Here is a 17,560-nt window from a genome sequence, read left to right as displayed (position 1 = left end):
ATTTAGTTGGAAATTGGTCCTGCTTTGAGCAGGGGTGTTTGACTAGATATCTCCTGAGGTCTCCTCCAATCCTAATATTCTATGATTCTACTAATCAATTAAAGGCAGGTAAAGCTGTCACAAACATCTTGGGATTTTAGACCCTGCTTTCAATTTCCTGATTTCAGTGCATTCAAAATCTCATACTGAATAGTTCAGTAAAAGAGGACGTGTTTTTTCCTCTCTGAGTTCATGTACATTTATAATTTGGTGTGAACTTCACCAATCTCTTTGCCTTGAAGATCTCCTGCTCTAGGGAGTGCAGAAGGTTCAGATACACTGAGTGTTACCTTGCCTTGCTTCTCACTCTGCTAGCTGGAAAGACGATCAAATCTGATATTAACAAATAGCCTGACCCAAAGCACACTGAAAGAAATGGAAAACGCCCCTTGGCGTCAATCTGGTTTGGATCAGACCCCCTACAGTGAGTCGGAACACTACATGCCTAGGAAATAGATGAAAATTGCCCTCCTCCCACAAAAACAAACAAATCTCTTTTGCATTGAACTTTTCCATGGAAATGTCAGCATTTTTACAGCAAATAAAATAATAATCAATACAAATATTGTTATTAGGGAGTCCTAGCAATGTAGAGTGGAAGGGACCTCATGGAGTCAAGTCAGGCTCCCCATGCTGGGGCAAGACCAAGTAACACCAAGTAAACATCCCAATGGGTGTTTCTCTGCTCTCAAACACCTTCAGCAGTGAGTGGTCCAGATGTTGATCTGTCTAGCTGAAGTTCCTCACGCATCCCTTCTGCTTTATAGGCCAGTCTTGTTGGTTCGACTACATCTCCCAGTTGTTCCATTTCAAAACCAAAATACTTCAGATTTCAGCCAAAATAGGCCATTGCCAAAATAGTTTGGATTTGGGGTTTTATTCATCAAAGCTCAAAAATTTCCGAGGGGATAGGTGGGAATTTTGACCAGCTCGACATAAAAAACCTCTCTTAACAGGGAGGGTAATTAACCCTTGGGATGATTTACCAAGGGTCTTGATGGATACTCAGTTTACGGACAATTTTTAATTCAAGATTGGATTATTTTTTTAAAAAACATGCTCTACTTTACAATGAAAACTATTGGAAAAAAAATTATGACCTCTGTTATACAAGCAATTAGACTAGATTGGGGGGGGGTTGAATTTATCGTCTGTGAACACCCTGGGATCCACAGACTATATCTAAGGGGTCTTCCAAAGGTTGTTGTTACCACAGAATACCGCTTTTCAAGCTGTGGTCCGTGGATTCCTAGGGGTCCACAGATTATGTCTACAATTTCCATCTCCATTCAAAATTTTGGATTCATCCGCAAATGAGAAAAAAATCCACTAGTCTAGATAACCAAAATGGTTCCTTTGGGCTTTGGAATCTATGACTAAATTGAATTTCCATTGTTTTGGCATCTCTTAAGACATAACACGAGACTCCACTGTACATCAGATTTATTGTTGTGGTACCCATTGCTTCTATCTCCTCCTCTGCCTCTTCTTTGACTCAGAGCGCAGTGACAGGAGAAATGACTCCCGGAAACTGCACCAGAGTGGCTGGCTTCATTTTCCGGGGAATCACTAACAGTCTAAAGCTGCAAAACAACCTCTTTGTGTTCTTCTTGGCCATTTATTTCTGCACACTGGTGGAGAATGTCTGGATGATTGTGCTGATTAGCGTTGACTCCCAATTCCACAGCTCCATGTACTTTTTCCACAGCAACTTGTCCCTCTTAGATGTTGTCTCCTCCCCTGTGATTGCCCCCAAGGCGATGCTCAGTTCCCTAGTGAAGAGTAAAGACATTTCTTTCTCTGGGTGTGTGGTTCAGTTTTTCCTCTTCTCCTTCTGTGCCGATGAGCTTTGCCTCCTGGCTGTGACTCTCTATGATCGCTTTGTGGCCATCTGCAATCCATTGTTTTATGATGTCATCCTGTCCAAGAGAGTCTGCTTCCGGCTGGTGGCTGGATCTTCCCTATGTGCCTGTGTCAATGCCACTGTGCACACTTGAACTGTATTCAGTCTGTCCTTCGGCCACTCCAGTGTCCTTGATTGTTTCTTCTGCGATATTCACCCACTCCCAGAAATCTCCTGCTCTGACTTTTGTATCAATAAGTGAGTGCATTTCTTCTTTGCAGCCATTGAAACAATAGGCATCATTCTCATCAACCTCATCTCCTACACTTATATCATCTTTGCCATCCTGAGGATCCGCTCCACAGCAGGAAGGCACAAAGCCTTCTCCGCCTGCGCCTCCCACCTGACTGTTGTTTCCATTTTATATGGGACCTTGATCTTTACATATTTATGACCCTTTTCTGGCAGCTCAGTGGAATGGGAGAAAATGGTGGCCGTGTCCGATACCCTTGTGATCCCCATGCTGAACCCCCTGATCTACAGCCTGAGGAACAAGGAGGTGAAGGATGCCCTGAGGAGGACACTACACCAGAAAATTATTCCTCACTGTATGCAAATATGGGGACTGTTTTTTCTGATCAGTACTGGAGTGCAGATATGAGCTAGTTCTCGCTCATTAAGTCATTGTGCAGAAATTTCTGTCATCATGTGACTTACAGGAGAAAACAATATGGAAATGGAACTCGAGCCCGATAATGAAGGAAGGCACCATTTCCCTTGAAAAACAGTGTCCAGGAACTGTTTATGCACTGATATGTGATTTCTGCAATAGACACCTCCCCCTGCTTGATCCACTGCCTTTTGAACTACGTTGGTTAACTTAGCAGCTGATATAAAGAGGAGATGCTCAGACTGTAATTATTTCCATTTGTCACCGCTATTATCTCAGTTCCCACAGCCCCCTCCTCAAATCACTGAACACTTAAATAAAGTGAGGGGCACATGGAGAGGTGTTTTGATAGCTAGATAGTCAGACAGATGGGTCTGTCCAGGGACAGATAGGTAGACACTAGATAGACGGATGTTTTGCTATGGGGATAGATAGACAGAGACATGGTTATGTCTCGGGTTAGACAGACAGAAACACGTCATTAGACAGACACAGGAGAAAGGAAGGATGATCCAGAGGTTATCGCACTCGCCTAAGACTTGAGGGGTCTGAGTTTAAATTCCGCCCCCATTGCAGACTTCCTTTGCAACCTTGAGCAAATCACTTAGGGTCAGATTTTTTAGAGGGATTTCAGTTCCTAATTCCCATTGAAATCAATGGGATTTATGTGGCCTAAATACCTTTACAAAACCTGGGTTAAGTCTCCCTTTGCCTCTGTTTGCCACTTGTAATATGGAGGTAAGAGAAGGAGGGTTGTAAGCAAGAGATAAGAAGTGATTCTTCCGCCCTACTCCGCGCTGATTAGGCATCAACTGGAGTCTTGTGTCCAGTTCTGGGCACCACTTTTCAGGAAAGATGTGGCCCAATTGCAGAGAGTCCAGATAAGAGCGACTAAAACGTGAGTGCCATGTCTCCGTGTGGCTCGCAGAAGCAGCAGCACATCCCCTATCTGGCCTCTATGCATAGGGAAATCCAGGAGGCTCCACACGCTGCCCATGCCCCAAGCACTGCCACTGCAACTCCCATTGGCTGGGAACCACAGCCAATGGGAGCTCCAGGGGCGGTGCCTGCAGACAGGGCAGTTTGCCCATCCCTGGTCTAAGGGCTCACAGTGTTCGCAGTTACATGGCCCATGATGCTAACCACCATCACTCCCTTGTTAAATCTTCAAACAAGCCCCTTCGTGCTTCCTCCCATTTCCCCCCCTCACCCTCAGGAGGAGCTCCCTGTAAACATTAGCAAAACAACCTCCTCAACCCAGGGACTGTTTGACTCTTTATTCCCTGTCCAGCAGGATTGTCATCTCCTTATGAACTTGCTGCCATAATGTACCAGTTCTGTGGGATGCTTTGCTGGGTGCAGGTTGTGATCCCACAGTGTTCATTGTGCAAGTGAAATGAATTATATTAAAGAAATAGAATGAATTAAAGAATACTCTATGTGCCTTTAAGTAGAAATGAAAAGAATGCTGCAATCCAGGTGTCAGGAAAGCAGACATTAAGGTAGAACAATCGCTCCACTTCAGGGATATTGGAGATGTATTAGCCTTAGATCAATAAGAGTTAGTAGGATATGCATTTTGCTCTCTTTGGTCTTTTGTTTAGTTTGCACCTTTTTATCTGTATAAATAAGACTGTTTGGGTCTTGTAAAACAGAGTGATCTGACAAACTGAGTCCTGAGTCTAACTTTGACATCATCTTAGGCAATTTCTATGAGTCAGACCTGCCCTGCTTGATAATACCTGCCAGTGAAGCTGCACCACAGCCATGACCATGTCTTTTCACTTAGGGTGACCTCTTCACACACCTCAAAACTCTCGAGTGGGATATCCCTATGGCATTCAGGCCTCAGATCAGGAACAGGGGCTGTCTTACAATCCTCTGCACAGAATAGCATCTTGACAACGGCTTCACTGTTGTGGTGCACTTTTAACCTGTTTGTATGCACAGTCCGAGGTGCATCCCTGCTGCGGAGCCTATGTACTTTGCAGGTAACAGCATGACCCCTCCCTACCATCTCAGAAGGGCCCTCCCATCAGTTTTGCAATTTGTACTTTTCCATGAGGAATAACACCAGCAGCAGATCCCCTGCATCAAACGATCGCTCACAAGGAAAGCAGAACCCCCTTTATCCCATCGAATTGGGACCAGGGCCAGACTGGTGAACCAAAACATCCAATAATCGGATGAATGGGAACATGTCAGGCTGCAGTGCCATCTAGGGACCATAGGAGAGATTGCCCTCTTCTGGACCTGCGTGCGCTGGTTGCTGGGTTAATACGGAGAACCGGATAATGGAGGGTCAGATAAACAGGATTCTACTGTATTGTGATCATCTCATTCTTTCCGAGCTGCTTGGCTTCTAGCGAGGCTTTGCGTCACTATTCCAATCATGGATTTAGGGAAACTTAATTTAGGCTCCTCCCTGTGAAAGAGAAAGGAAAAGTGAAGTGCTTCAGTAAGATCAACCTTCCCAGAATGAAATGTTCCATTTTTGGTTTCAAAAGGACATTTGGCTTCATAAGTTTATTTTATTGTGGAGGAGATTGTGCCTTTCATGGTTTATGGCACCCAAGGAGACAAGTTAGAGAATATATAAAATACTCTTGCTGGACATTCGCAAAGTCTCGCTAATTTGTTTCTTAGCAGCCAGAACAACAACACGTAAGAACCCAAAACTCAGAGGGAAAGGCTACTGCCTATAACAGAGAGGCACAACTCACTAGGTACCTGGTGACTGGCTGCTGCTACGCCCCGATTGCGTGCTGCCCTACCGAGCTCCCTAGCATGCAAGCACGCCCAGGAACCCTGCCCAACACTTAAAGTCACAGTATTCAATTTTAGCACAATCACAAATACACCAGAGTATCAACATTTTCTGTTTTACAAGGTCTCTCCCTTTTTGGAATCCTTGTTTTAAACATGCCATGTGGGATTTGAAACAAATTTCAGCGACTAATTATCATGTGGGTGGAATCATCATTAATGTGCATTCTGGGTAGTTATGTTGTTGGCTTCTGTAGGAAATTTGTGAAAACAGGAACACTGGGAAAGCCTCCCCCCACACACACACAAATACACCACACATTTGCTGCCCACTGGTGCTGGCTGAGCAGTAGCCTTGTGACATCAGAGATAACCCACCACTCAGCACTCCCTCCCTCCAGTCCATTTTCATACTTGGGGAAAATGAGTAGCACCCTGGCTGCCATGGCGACAGCTACCTTTGACAACTAGTTGCCCCCTTGTTACCAGAACATCATCTCCGAAAGGAAGTCTGTAATGAAACATGGCCAGAGCTGGATAACCACGACAGCCCTTGCTGTGCTCAGGGGGGTTTGTGCTGCGGTACCGTGCTGTGTTCCTTCGCAACGGGCAGGTGTTTGCTACTCTCCTCAGTAAGGCCTAGGTGAAAACAAGATGCAAAATTCCAGCTCTTTTTCTTGGATATTGCTTCTCTGCTTCTTGTACATTCAGGGTTATAGCTGAGAACTTTCACTGACCCTGAAGTTGCACAAAGTGAGTTTTGTTTTAATGCAGTTTAATTTAATGACTTTCAATACTCTGAACAGCACAGCACTGAGCAGTGAAACAGGGATTTTCACCAAGATAACAATGGCAATAAAATATAGACTGAACCAACGCATGAGTAAGAGCTTTATTATTTAAACAGCTTGTAGAGGTGCGGATTTACCCCCGTGGCGCCTCCTGCTGGTGACTTCTGGGAATTAGCTCATTCCAGCTCCGGAGCACCCTCTGCAGGCCAGTGATCTGCCTGTTCTTTGGTCCCCGTGCCCCTCCCTGGACCCAGTGCCCCTTTAGCAGGGGTGCTGCCCCCTGGCAGTAACCCCTCAGTCTCAGGGTAACCCCCCACCCACTATCCCCACCTTGCCTCAGTATCAGGTTACTGCCAGTCATCATCTAGCCCCATGCCCTGGGGCAGGCTGTAGTATCAGCCACTCATCACTGGCAAGGAGGGTTTGGACCAGCTGCCTTGGCCTACCCTGGGCTGCCCTCTGCAACCCCCAGGACCCTTTGGCCTTCTGCTAGGCCACAGTCTGGGGCTTTCCAGGCTGGAGCACCCCAGCTCCTCTGCCTTTCCCCAGCCCTGCTGCACTCAGGTACCCTGCCTCTAGCTCCCTGCAGCCAGGCCCTTCTCCCTCTACAGACAGAGAGAGACTGATCCTTCCAGCTTCCCTGGCCTTCTTATAAGGCCCTGTTGCTCAGTTTGGGGCGTGGCCCCAGATGCAGCCACTTCCCCCAATCAGCCAGGGTTTTACCTTGTCTAGCCCCAGACCCTCTGCAGGGCTTTTCTAACCCCTTCTAGGCTGGAGCAGGGGGTGGGGGGTCACCCTGTTACACAGCACAGAGAGAAAAGCTTTTCTTTCTATTAAAAAAAACAAAGGAAATTAACAAACAAAAACCTTTCATTTAACATTACTCACGTTTGCTTTCATCAATAAAATCATTAGGAAATACAAAGTCAAGGTTTCGAAACAGGATGGAAAGGTTACAAAGTGAAGCATTCTCAGGTTAGCAAATGTCCAAAGACGTGTTGCCCAGGCACTCTCAGTTCAGTCCTCTTGTGCATTTGCAGGATGATGCAGATTTTATTGACATGATCCCATAGTATTTTTTTCCAGGGGGCCCCTTCCTTATTCAGTGCACCGAGTGTTCTACTCCGGGGCTGTGTACTGAAGGAGCCTGTTGCCTGTAGGATCCCTGCCTCATTTACTGCAGAGTTAACTCGCACAGGCAATGCTCATTCTGGCGTTTCCTAACCTGAGAGTGCTTCACTTTGCAGCCTTTTAGTCCTCTGGGCGTTTCCTAATGTTTATAGCTTGCTTTACTGAGGAGAACAGTCTTCATGACGAAGGGCTTGGTTATTTGTGTGTGCGTGATGTCTCCATTATTTATCTGGTCAGTGTCACTAGTGTGCGCTTTACAAGACAGAGAAAGTAAGGACACTCCCTCATACAAAACCCCTATGATCGAAGGAAGACTGACGCATACAAAGAAAGCAGAAGATGTAAGAACTAGGAGGTTCTTTCTTTCTTTTGAGGAATAGTCATTTATTTATTATGAATTATTAAGATGATTAAAGAAAGGGGGGTGGGTTGGGGAACTTGTGTGGTGAGGATGTTCTATGCAGAAGTTTCCATTGTTTGGCACATGCAGCTGATCTGAAGTGCCACGCAATGCTAGGTTTTGGGTAGCAAGCCCTCTCACAATGGCAAAGAGCCTTTTCAGAACTATGATGCAATCTTCTCTTGATGCTCATCATCTACGGTGGCCTTTAACCTTAGGCTCATCTCAAGTTCTTTCCACCTATGGAATGCTCTCTGGTGATTTCCTGCCTTCTCGTGGCATGCCGCATTTCTAGCCAGACTTTTCCAGTCCTTTGTTCCTGTAGAACGCAATGTGGCTGGAACATTAGACTGGAGGAGTTTGCAACAAAACCAATACGCAGCATTCTGGGTTTTTGAGTACCTAAGCCATGGCCTTTCCACTTTGTCACCACTGGGGATTTCACACCAGGAATGTGTTGGATGGAAACTTCTATTTTCATTGTCTTTGGGGAACATGAAATTTTTCACTCCCTGTGGTCCGTGCAGTACAAGGAAGTCCCTCAGGCTACTACTCAAGTGAGTCCACAATCCTGGATGATCTAGACTTAAGGAACTAAACTCGGCAGCAGCTGTTTCTTGTGCCTCCACCACACTCTTCTCTGAGCTACACTTTTCTTCAGGAATGTGATGGTTCCATCCATTTGAGATGGAGATATGGATGCTGCAGTAGCTGCCAGGTCACCTGCACTCTGACTAACTGAAAGATCAGGCATCTCCTCACCATTCACATCCTCACTGGGGCCGGAAGGCTCAGTGTGAACATTTGTGTCTATGTATCTCAGGAGAGCTCCTTCCTGCTTAGACAGAAAAGTTTCCTTTGCTTTCTTTCTTTTTCTGAATGCTGCCCCAAGGGGCATTTTCTTCTTTCACTCATGGCTGCTGTTCTGTGCCAGTTAGAGTGGCTCTCAACACTCCGTTGAAGGGGACAAATAAGCAGGCTGGTAGCAGGGCCTGAGTGAGAGAAGATATCAGCATCTTAAGGGCCTAACCTGCTCCAACTACTTCAGTTGACTGTCTGTTCTCCTCAAGTGGGTTCAGGGAAGCAGCAGGAAATAGGAAGCTCCCTGACAAGCTGGTGTGAATCAGTCCAGGCTCTGGGGGTGCTCGAGAGGTACATAAGAGGCTCCTCCTCTTCTCTCTCCCTGCAGCTCCTGCTGCTTTCTGTTATTCCCTCTCACCTTTCCTCCTGCCTGCCTGTTATGTCTCTTGTGCCCTCCTTCCTGCAGCACAGCACTCCACCATCTCTGTGCATCTCGAGTGGAGAGAAAACATATGCACCAGCACCAGACACAATTTTCTACACTTTGGGTCCTAGTCGCATCCTCCCACAGTCTGGAACCTGTGGCAGCCACCTCAGTTCGCCTCATGGTAAGGCCAGCCCTGTCCTGTGGGCATGGAGAACCTAATTCCTATGGAGGTCAGCCAGGGAGGCTGGATGTGCACATTGCAGGAAATAGATGGTCAGGGCAGCATAATCCACTGAAAAAAATGTGACTTGCTAATTGCAACCCAGGCTCTCCCTGTGTGGCTCTCTGTCCTGCCTCTGTTGACTGGAGCATGTGCAAAGCTTTCTGAGACAGCTGCTGCGGCTGTGGCCAGCCATCGAAGCGAGTTTCCCATCGTCTCTCTTCTGACTGTGGATGTTTGACTGCAGCAGCCCCGCAGAGGTCCCGGCCTCGCTCTCTAATGTCCATTCTCCCCTTGCTTGCATGGCGCTTCTTGGACCATGGCGTAGTCTCATGAAAACATCCCAGTTGTGGATACAGGGACCAGCACCAATTCCCCAAGCCAAAGTCCCCTTTGCAATCCAGGGAAACAGCCTGGGTTGTCTGGAGTGCAGGGTTCGGCCCAAGGTGACTGCAGACCCTGCCCCTGCTGCACAGCGACTCCTAGGACCCCTCTAGCCCATCAGCACTTGGCTATCCCACATTCTGCTGAGCAGCTGAGATCTGGGGGAACAGAAACCCTTTGTTAGAGATGGAAAATCTCCTCCCAGGAACACTCCGTCAATGGCTGCCAGAGGCCATCCCTGTGAAACCCGAAACGTGCAGCCCCTAGGATTCCCACAGGGGAGAACTCAGCTCATTCACTTGTCACCCGTGGCCGCAGTCTCTGACGGGGGGAATGTAGAGGGGGTTTTGCCAATTGTCCCTTCTACAGCGCCCAGAATGGGAGAAGGTTTGGCCTTGTGATGTGAGGCCCGGGTCTGAGAATCAGGGCTCCTGGGTTCTGGGGCTCTGGAATGGGGTGTGGTCTAGAGGCTGGAGCTGGATTTGTTGACAGTGAGTGAGAGGGGTTTGTGCTGAAGGACCCTGGGTCAATCCCCACCAATTCCTGTGATGTCTACATGTGGCCATGATTTTACTTACCTCTCAGTGTAGGTTATTTAGCCCATTTCCAGACACACGTGTTACATCTGCTGCTGGCCACCTCTGAGATGCAGGTCCTTCATCCACACAAGGGCATGGCACATCAAGGTCAATCCAGCAGCTCCCATCCAGTCTTCACCTCCGCAATGGACGGCGAGCTCTTACCTGACCAGAGAGAGACAGGGTGGTGTTCTTTAGGGGAATCTGCTGGAGCTCCTGCATCCCCTGCTCCACCTCACTCCCCGACAGGCTAAGGGTTTTCCAAAGATACCACTAATCTTGGATAAACAAAGCAGCTGAGATGAGGTGAATGTGGGTGGATTTACTGAGCAGACTGGTTCTAATGGAAGAACAGATTTCTCCCCTGCTCTAGGAAGATGCCCATAGAAAAAGTTTCTGATGGTGGGGGTGGCAGCAATGCAAATCAGGACTCGGGGAGTTAAGGGGTGTCTCTGTCCTGCTGGAGGGAGCAGATCCGGAGAGCAGGAAGAGAACGAGTGGCATTGTAGGAAAGACAGTGACTTCTACCTGTGAAGGTGGCTGAAGCTTCTGGTAGACACTAGAGTCCTGGATCCTTACACCTCCTTTGGGGATCCTTTTCCTAGGAATAAAATAGGGACACCACACAGAGAATGACATTTGAATCCCAGGTCTGGGATCCAGGGAAAAGGGATGATCTCAGCCAGGCTATGTACCAGGAACCTGATTTTGGTCCCAAGAGCCACAATTACCCAGATGAGGTTTTCTTCCCCATTTGCTTTCAGGTTATTTACTCACAGTATTCATTTGTTTGCTTTGCTGGGTCTCCACTCTCTGCAGCTGTTCACTGGTTTTAGTAATAGTCTTTCAGTTTTTGCTTCTGGTTTCCTCTTCTTACAGGGTAGCATCTGCTCAGCACTTTTTAAAAAGAAAAATCAATTCAAACCAAAATCCTGATCCTACATTGCAGAGGAAGGTTTCTCAGAATTTGGCTGCAGAACTTTAATGTCTGCATATTTCAGTCCCTATTATTTATTCAGGTGCAGGTCTGATGCAATCTGCACCCCCAAGAATGCCCATATGATGCACGGGGGGCCCTTAGAATACCTGTTAAAAGAGAAGAAGAGAGTAGATTAAAAGGTGGGGAAATCAACCAATGCATCAGCACTTCTCTGCATCATTGAAGCACCAGGCATGGGAGCGAAACAGGTTACAAATCCCCATGGTTCTTTCCCACTAGACAGACGTCCAAAGAGAAAAAGGCCTTCACTGGGTCACGCCAGCCTTTCCGAACTCAGTGGTAGAACAGCAGCACTGTGGATTCAATCATCTCCTTGGATATGCTCCAGTGCTGATGGGTTCCATAGCCATTCCAGTCAAAGGCAGGGAAATCACCGCACTGAGCAGGGTTCGCTTCTGGGAAGAACCCTCCTCCACCTATGCAGTACTGGGGAGAGAACAGAGGAATTGCCAGGCAGGAGCAGAGCAGGGGCCCATCTAGCCACTCTTCTGTCTCCAGGACAGTGCCAGCTGCTTCAGAGGAAGGCACAAGAAACCCTGCAATGGCCCGTTGGTGAATAATCTGCCCACAAAGTAAGCTACCTCCTGACACCCCCTATCAGAGGTCAGCTAATGCCCTGAAGCATGAGGGTTTAAATCCCTTTCTAACTCTTGGGACCAGACTCTCCATTGCCCCGACTGTTGTGCAGCCCCTTGCCCTGGTGCAATGGGTCCCCAGATGCCAGCGTTTGCCACTCCCTTTGCACTGTTGCGAATGTCTGCACAAGGGGCAGGGCCAGTTTAGGCCATTGAGTGGTGGTGGTATTTATCGTTTGCATTGCAGTGCCGCTTCGGAGCCCCAGGCCTGGGCAGGCCCTGGGGGGCTGGGTGCTGTACAGAACAGAAATACAGCCCCTGCCCCAAGGAGCTCACAGTTCAACCCTCACCAGAAAGTTTGGGAAAAACCTGCACTGGGAAGGTAGACAGGGGCCAGAACGCTTGATGCAGGAATCCCTGTGGGAGGTTCTCTGGCGGGAAGTCTGATTACAAGATCCATCATACTGACCCTACTGGCCTTTGCGTCTGTGGATCTGTGAAGGCACCAGAGAAGGGGCTGTGTTGGTGCAGTATCTGTCACTTGTGTCTCGCACCCTGAAACAGAAATCGAATCTTGACCTGGGAAGGCAGTGTGGCCTAGTGGATACAGCACTAGACTGGGACTCTGGCGATCTGGCTTTTATTCCTGGCTGTTCCATTCCATGCCTCAGTTTCCCTTTCTATGAAATAGGGATGATGATATTGACTCCTCTGTGCAGCTTTTAAGATTTGACAAAAAAGCCGTACGTACCAGAGCTAGGGATTATTATGACAAATGTGATCACGCAGAGCCCCGTGGACCTCTCTGGGTCAGGAGCAGACCGTGAGTGGGTCTGATTCACTCCCAACTTACCTGTGGCAAAAGCTTGGGCTGCAGGCCCTCTGCTGGCAGAAATTACACTTTGAAAGACTTCCCAGTGGTGCAAAGTGCCCACAGCAGCCAGCAACCCCTGTGATCTGTTCCCCCCAACATGATCCCTCAAAGAAAAGATGTAACATCCATCCCTCTTGGCCTGTCCTGGGGGATGATTGCCTCTGTGGCACAGCTGTCCCTACTGGCACAGGGGATATAAACTGAACCTACCCTGCACCAGTGCAGAGCTAAAAGGGTCCTTGTGCAGCCGACCAGCTCTGACAATGACACTAGGCAGCCCCAAGGCTGATCAGCTGGTCTTTGCTCCACAGCTAACCCCCACCCTGGCCAGATACTCACAGTCTCGGTGTTACAGCCGGTTACTTTCACCCCAGAACACAGAGCCATGGCCACCTTCTCATTATTAAACACGCGGAACTGGATGTAGCCAGCGATGAATTCAGCTAGTGACAGAAAAGGGCAGGTCAGGACCATTGTTTGCCATGGACAGGTGGAGAGAAGGGACAGAGCTCTGATCCCAGCTGGTCCTGTTGAACTGGGAATGACCAGGGTCTAAGAAGCAGGAACTCCAGTCCCACAAGTGATCAGGAACTGTGAGGCTCAGCCGGGATGTTCACAGATCTGTCACTATCACGGCATCTTTAAATTCCTAAGAGCTGGTTTGTGTTCAGTTGTCTTTTATCATGTTCAAGTGGGAAACACACACCGTGCTGTCTCCTGGGGATTTTCCATTAGCTCTCGTTGCATCGTTTTCCCTTTCTCTAAATGAGTGATGCTTTTACTATGTTAGTAACCAACTAAGTTATCAACTGGCACTAAGTTATTAACTTGTTTGCTGTGAGAATAATAAATATATCTATAAACTAAATAGTTCCCCTGTCATGCTGTTTAAATATGACTAGTACAATAGTAAATGACACAATGAATGTGCACTCCTGTGGCTCTTTTGGGTAATGTTGATTGCTAATTTGGCTCCTGGACCACTGAGGTTTGAGTCTCATTGCTCTAAAATGAAGGTTGTTCAGACTGAAACAACAGGCCCAGGACTTAAATTCAGAGGGGGCTGTCCGGAGCAGAGCTCTGGTAAATGTTTTCTAACCTCCTGGAGATTTTATAGCATATTGGGGCAGAGACACTGGGGGACTGCGGGAAATACTCTGAGAATTTAGTGCAGGTGAAGAGGCAGAACCGCACTCTCACTGCAGACTTACATCGGCTGTTTGGAGAGTAATAGTTGGCGGTTTGCTGGGCATCGCCATAGTCGTAGATGACTGGCACGACGGGGCCATTGTTGGTCTTGCAGAAGCCAGCACCGTATTTCACTGGGTATTTCTGGGAGACACAAACGCAGTGAGCATCCAGTGTTAGTTTGTCCCTGTGGCAGGGCAGCTCCAGCACAGACAAGGCAGCTTCACTGACACATGCTCACTGAGTGATTTGTTCAGTCAGTGCCACCTCCCACACAGGCCAGCCCTGGGACACAGCAGTGACCTCAGCAGTGGGCAGGGAAATCTGGCATGTCAAGGTGCCATTTGGGGTGGATTTGTCACAGACTGTTTGAGGTAGGGACTGTTTTTCTGTTCTGGGTCCGTGCAGCACCTAGCACCATGGAGCCCTGGTCTGCGGTGGGGCGGGAAAGGAGTGTCCGCTAGGAGCTGCCACAGTGCGGGCAGTAAATGATAATAGGTGAGAATCACTGTAACCCTTCTGCCCCTCTGAATTGGCAGCAACAAGGGCCGGGTTCAGTATCTAGGGGTTCCGTTTCAATAACATAATGCATAACCAGCTCGAGCCCCCACCCAGTGACCTGGGACACTTACATACCACACCCCCGTGGGCACCTCTAGGAGGCAATACTTCCCCTCTCGCAAGCACGGAGTCTGAGTGTAGCAAAATCTTTTTAATAAAGGAAGGAAACAATGAGGCATCCCACTGGAGAAACACCACAAACAGGATTATAACACAAACCATAAACAAACAAAAAAATAAAAACCCCACCCCCAGGTACATTTGGCAATGACCTTTTCCCCTTAGGGTCTTAAGTCCAATTACCCCAAAGTCCAACAACCCAAAAGTCTCTGGTCAGTGCCACCCCAGAATTTGAGAGTTTATCTGCAGAGTTTTACCCCCCCAGCCTGCGTGGAAAGGGGGGGGAAGTCCACACAGGGTGTTAAGGGGCACCTTACGTGGGCCAGGGCCAACTGCTCCACCTCTCCGTGGAGTTCTGCTGCAGCCTTCACGACCAGCTCCACCACACCAGCTGTGCTGCTCCTCCAGCTGTCCCTGCAAACCGCTTCACTCCGCTCACTGTTCCATGGGCTGCTCCAACACACTGCAAACTGCTCCGCTCTGCCAGCCGCTTAACAATAGGTCTTCAGGCTCCCCCACTAGTTAGCACAGCACTCCGTGATCTCAATTCAGCTCTTTCAGCTCTTAGTAGAGGAGCCCTGGTGCTGGTGCACCATTGGCCCAACATGAATTCAGCTCAGCAGTCTCCAGACAGACTCCTAATAGAATTAAAAATTAGCTCTATTCTTTAACATTGGAGAGAGGAGAATGTGCAATTGGTGTTCCAGGCCCTCAAAAGGGGCCCATACCATCAGGTACACACACCAGTCCCCAACCTCTCTCTCCATTCATGGGGTTTTGGAACCCATGTCCCATGTTTAGCAAGTACCATCCAATTGAGGCTGAGTCATTTCTGTCACAAAGCAGTCCCATCCCAAGCTGCTGTGCGGTTATGCTAAGTGGGGCGGTACATGCCAGTGCAAATTCTTAAAATTCTTTCCACACTCTCTACAATTCACCACCAGATGTCAGGGTAGCACTCATCCTGACTCTGCTTACATCAGCATGTGTCCAGCACCACTACCCGCTGCCCTGGCACTGAGGAGATGCCACTGCTAGGACAGTGAACCCCAAAGCTGGGTCTCAAGGGTGGGTAAAGGGCTTGGACTGCACCAAAGCACCTGTGTCCAATGGCCCCCCATCTCCAGGGCATGAGGTTAGGTCAGTCTCTGTGGCCCGTTCAGCCCCTCTGCTGAGTCTGCCAGCACATCAGTGCCAAGGAGGTGGCTGGTTTGGGATGTGAACACCAGCAAGTGGCTGAAACCAGCCAGCTCACCTCACACCAAGGTCATGGTCAGATTCCAATGCGTCGAGGGGAAGGCTCCTTCTCCCATTATCAGCCTCTGGCCCCCAAGCATGGAGCATTTGTAGCATGTTGAGGATTTACCCAACTCAATCCCTCCGTCTACACTGAGGCCAACAGAGCCACCGGTCCCTCCTGCACATGTCCTCCAAAAGCCCCCAGCTCCGTGCCATCACCTGGTAGAGTTTAAAGAGGTTCCCCCCCTCCGAGGACAGGAAGCCGGTCTCGGTGTTTTACCTCAGGATGGACCTGTTCTTCCATTCCTTCAAGGGTGTCTTACATGCCACACGGTTACATGCCACACGGACAGGTCCTGGGCTTGCAGATCATAATAACCAGGGTTCTGAAAAGCGAGGACCCAGCTGAAACTTCTTAACCACATCCCCGGTACTTACCCAGCAATCCTCATCCCCAGGGCATCTGGGCACCTCCCCAGCTGTGGCTCATGCCCAGGAAGGCAGAGAAGCACCATCCCCATTGTATGGGGGTGAGGGGGAACGGAGCCACAGAGATTAGATGACTTGCCCTAGGTCACACAGGGGGCCTGTGGCAGGGCAGGGAATGGAAGCCAGGGCTGCCAAGCCCTCAGTTAGCACCTTGACCTCTGGACCATCCCCCCATATAATCCCCATGCCCTTGTCCCCCACCTGCCCATGTGCATTCAACCACCTCTAACGCTCCCTCTCTCCCCAGCAGGTAGCTATTGGCCACGGAGAACGGGACCCCACCTTGTAGTCGTCACTGGTGGAGCCCATCGCGGAGCCGAAGGTGTTGTAATTGGCCCAGTTGCCCTCTCCCTCTGGGTAGTTGATGTTGCTCCCCTGCTGGCTGGACCAGCGATCGCCACTGGTGCACTTGCCGTAGACGTTGTTCTCGTGCACGCTGGCCACCAGGCTCCAGCCGCCCCCTTTGGTGGTCATGTCGCAGAAGATCTGGTAGGTCTCGCCATTCTAGGTGTGCAGGATGTAAATCCCATCTGCAGGGGGCGGGGTGGGAAGGGGGGAGCACTGAGCTGGTCAGCCAGGGCTGGGGAAAGGGGCAGGGCCCTCTCGGAGCCAGTCATTAAATGGAAAACACTCAGGTGAGGAGCTTCTAGTGCCCTGCAGCAGGGTGCAAACCCGGAGTCACTGGAGCAGGACATGCCCCTACATCCAGAAGCAGAGTGGTCCGATTCCCAGGGACACTAAAGCCCCCTTGGCAGTGGGAGGTGAGTGCAGATTACAGGGACTTCCAGAGGACGGGGCCTGAGCCTTTCCACACACAAGCTGTAGCACTTTAATGATACCGGTGTAGTTAAAGCGCTACAACTTGTGGACACAATTGATACTGGCTTTGTTTGTATGGTCACCTACAAAGGATTATCCGGATGTGCTGGAATTATGAGTTAAATGTGTTGAAACCAGATAGACAAGGGGATAAGGGAAGATCTTTTATTGGAGCAACATCTGTTGGTAAGAGAGAGAGACAAGTGTCTTGCGGGTGGCAGTCTCTTCCTCTCCGCAGCTGCTCAGAACCAGGAGCCTGGGGGTTTGCTGTTGAACCTATCTGCTCAGCCCTGCCTGAGGGCTAGAGCTAGTGACTGTTTGTTGCCCCGCCCTGACCCAGGGGCTGCTAATATTGACCTGTTTGCTCAACCCCTGTCTGAGGGTCTGTACTACTGACTATTTGTTGCCCCGCCTTGACCCAGGGCCTAGGCCTGCTAATATTGAACGGTTTGCTCAGCCCCCACCAGAGAGCTGGAGCTGCTGACTGTTTACCACGCAGCCAAACAAATTCCCTGACCCATCTGACCAAAGTAGTGAGGTGGTGTGGCTCCCCGCCGTCCCGGAGAGGGAAAAGCCCATCCAGAGGCCGGAGTGAGCGGAGCTAGGGAGCTCTGAGCCCGCCCCCAGAGGGTCAGGTGGTGACCT

The 17,560-nt window shown here is 49.3% G+C and overlaps 2 pseudogenes; one reads left to right on the top strand and one right to left on the bottom strand.

Moving 5' to 3' along the window:
- Nucleotides 1-1,556: 1,556 nt before the first annotated feature.
- LOC127038399 (olfactory receptor 1052-like) lies at nt 1,557-2,543 on the top strand (annotated as a pseudogene).
- An 8,756-nt stretch (nt 2,544-11,299) lies between these two features.
- LOC127038398 (intelectin-like protein) overlaps nt 11,300-17,560 on the bottom strand; it is a 29,454-nt pseudogene continuing 23,193 nt past the window's right edge.

The sequence above is a fragment of the Gopherus flavomarginatus genome, chromosome 20 (assembly GCF_025201925.1).
Source record: "Gopherus flavomarginatus isolate rGopFla2 chromosome 20, rGopFla2.mat.asm, whole genome shotgun sequence".
Taxonomy (NCBI): domain Eukaryota; kingdom Metazoa; phylum Chordata; order Testudines; family Testudinidae; genus Gopherus; species Gopherus flavomarginatus.
Note: the sequence above shows the minus strand (reverse complement) of the source record. Positions and strands in the feature narration are given on the sequence as shown.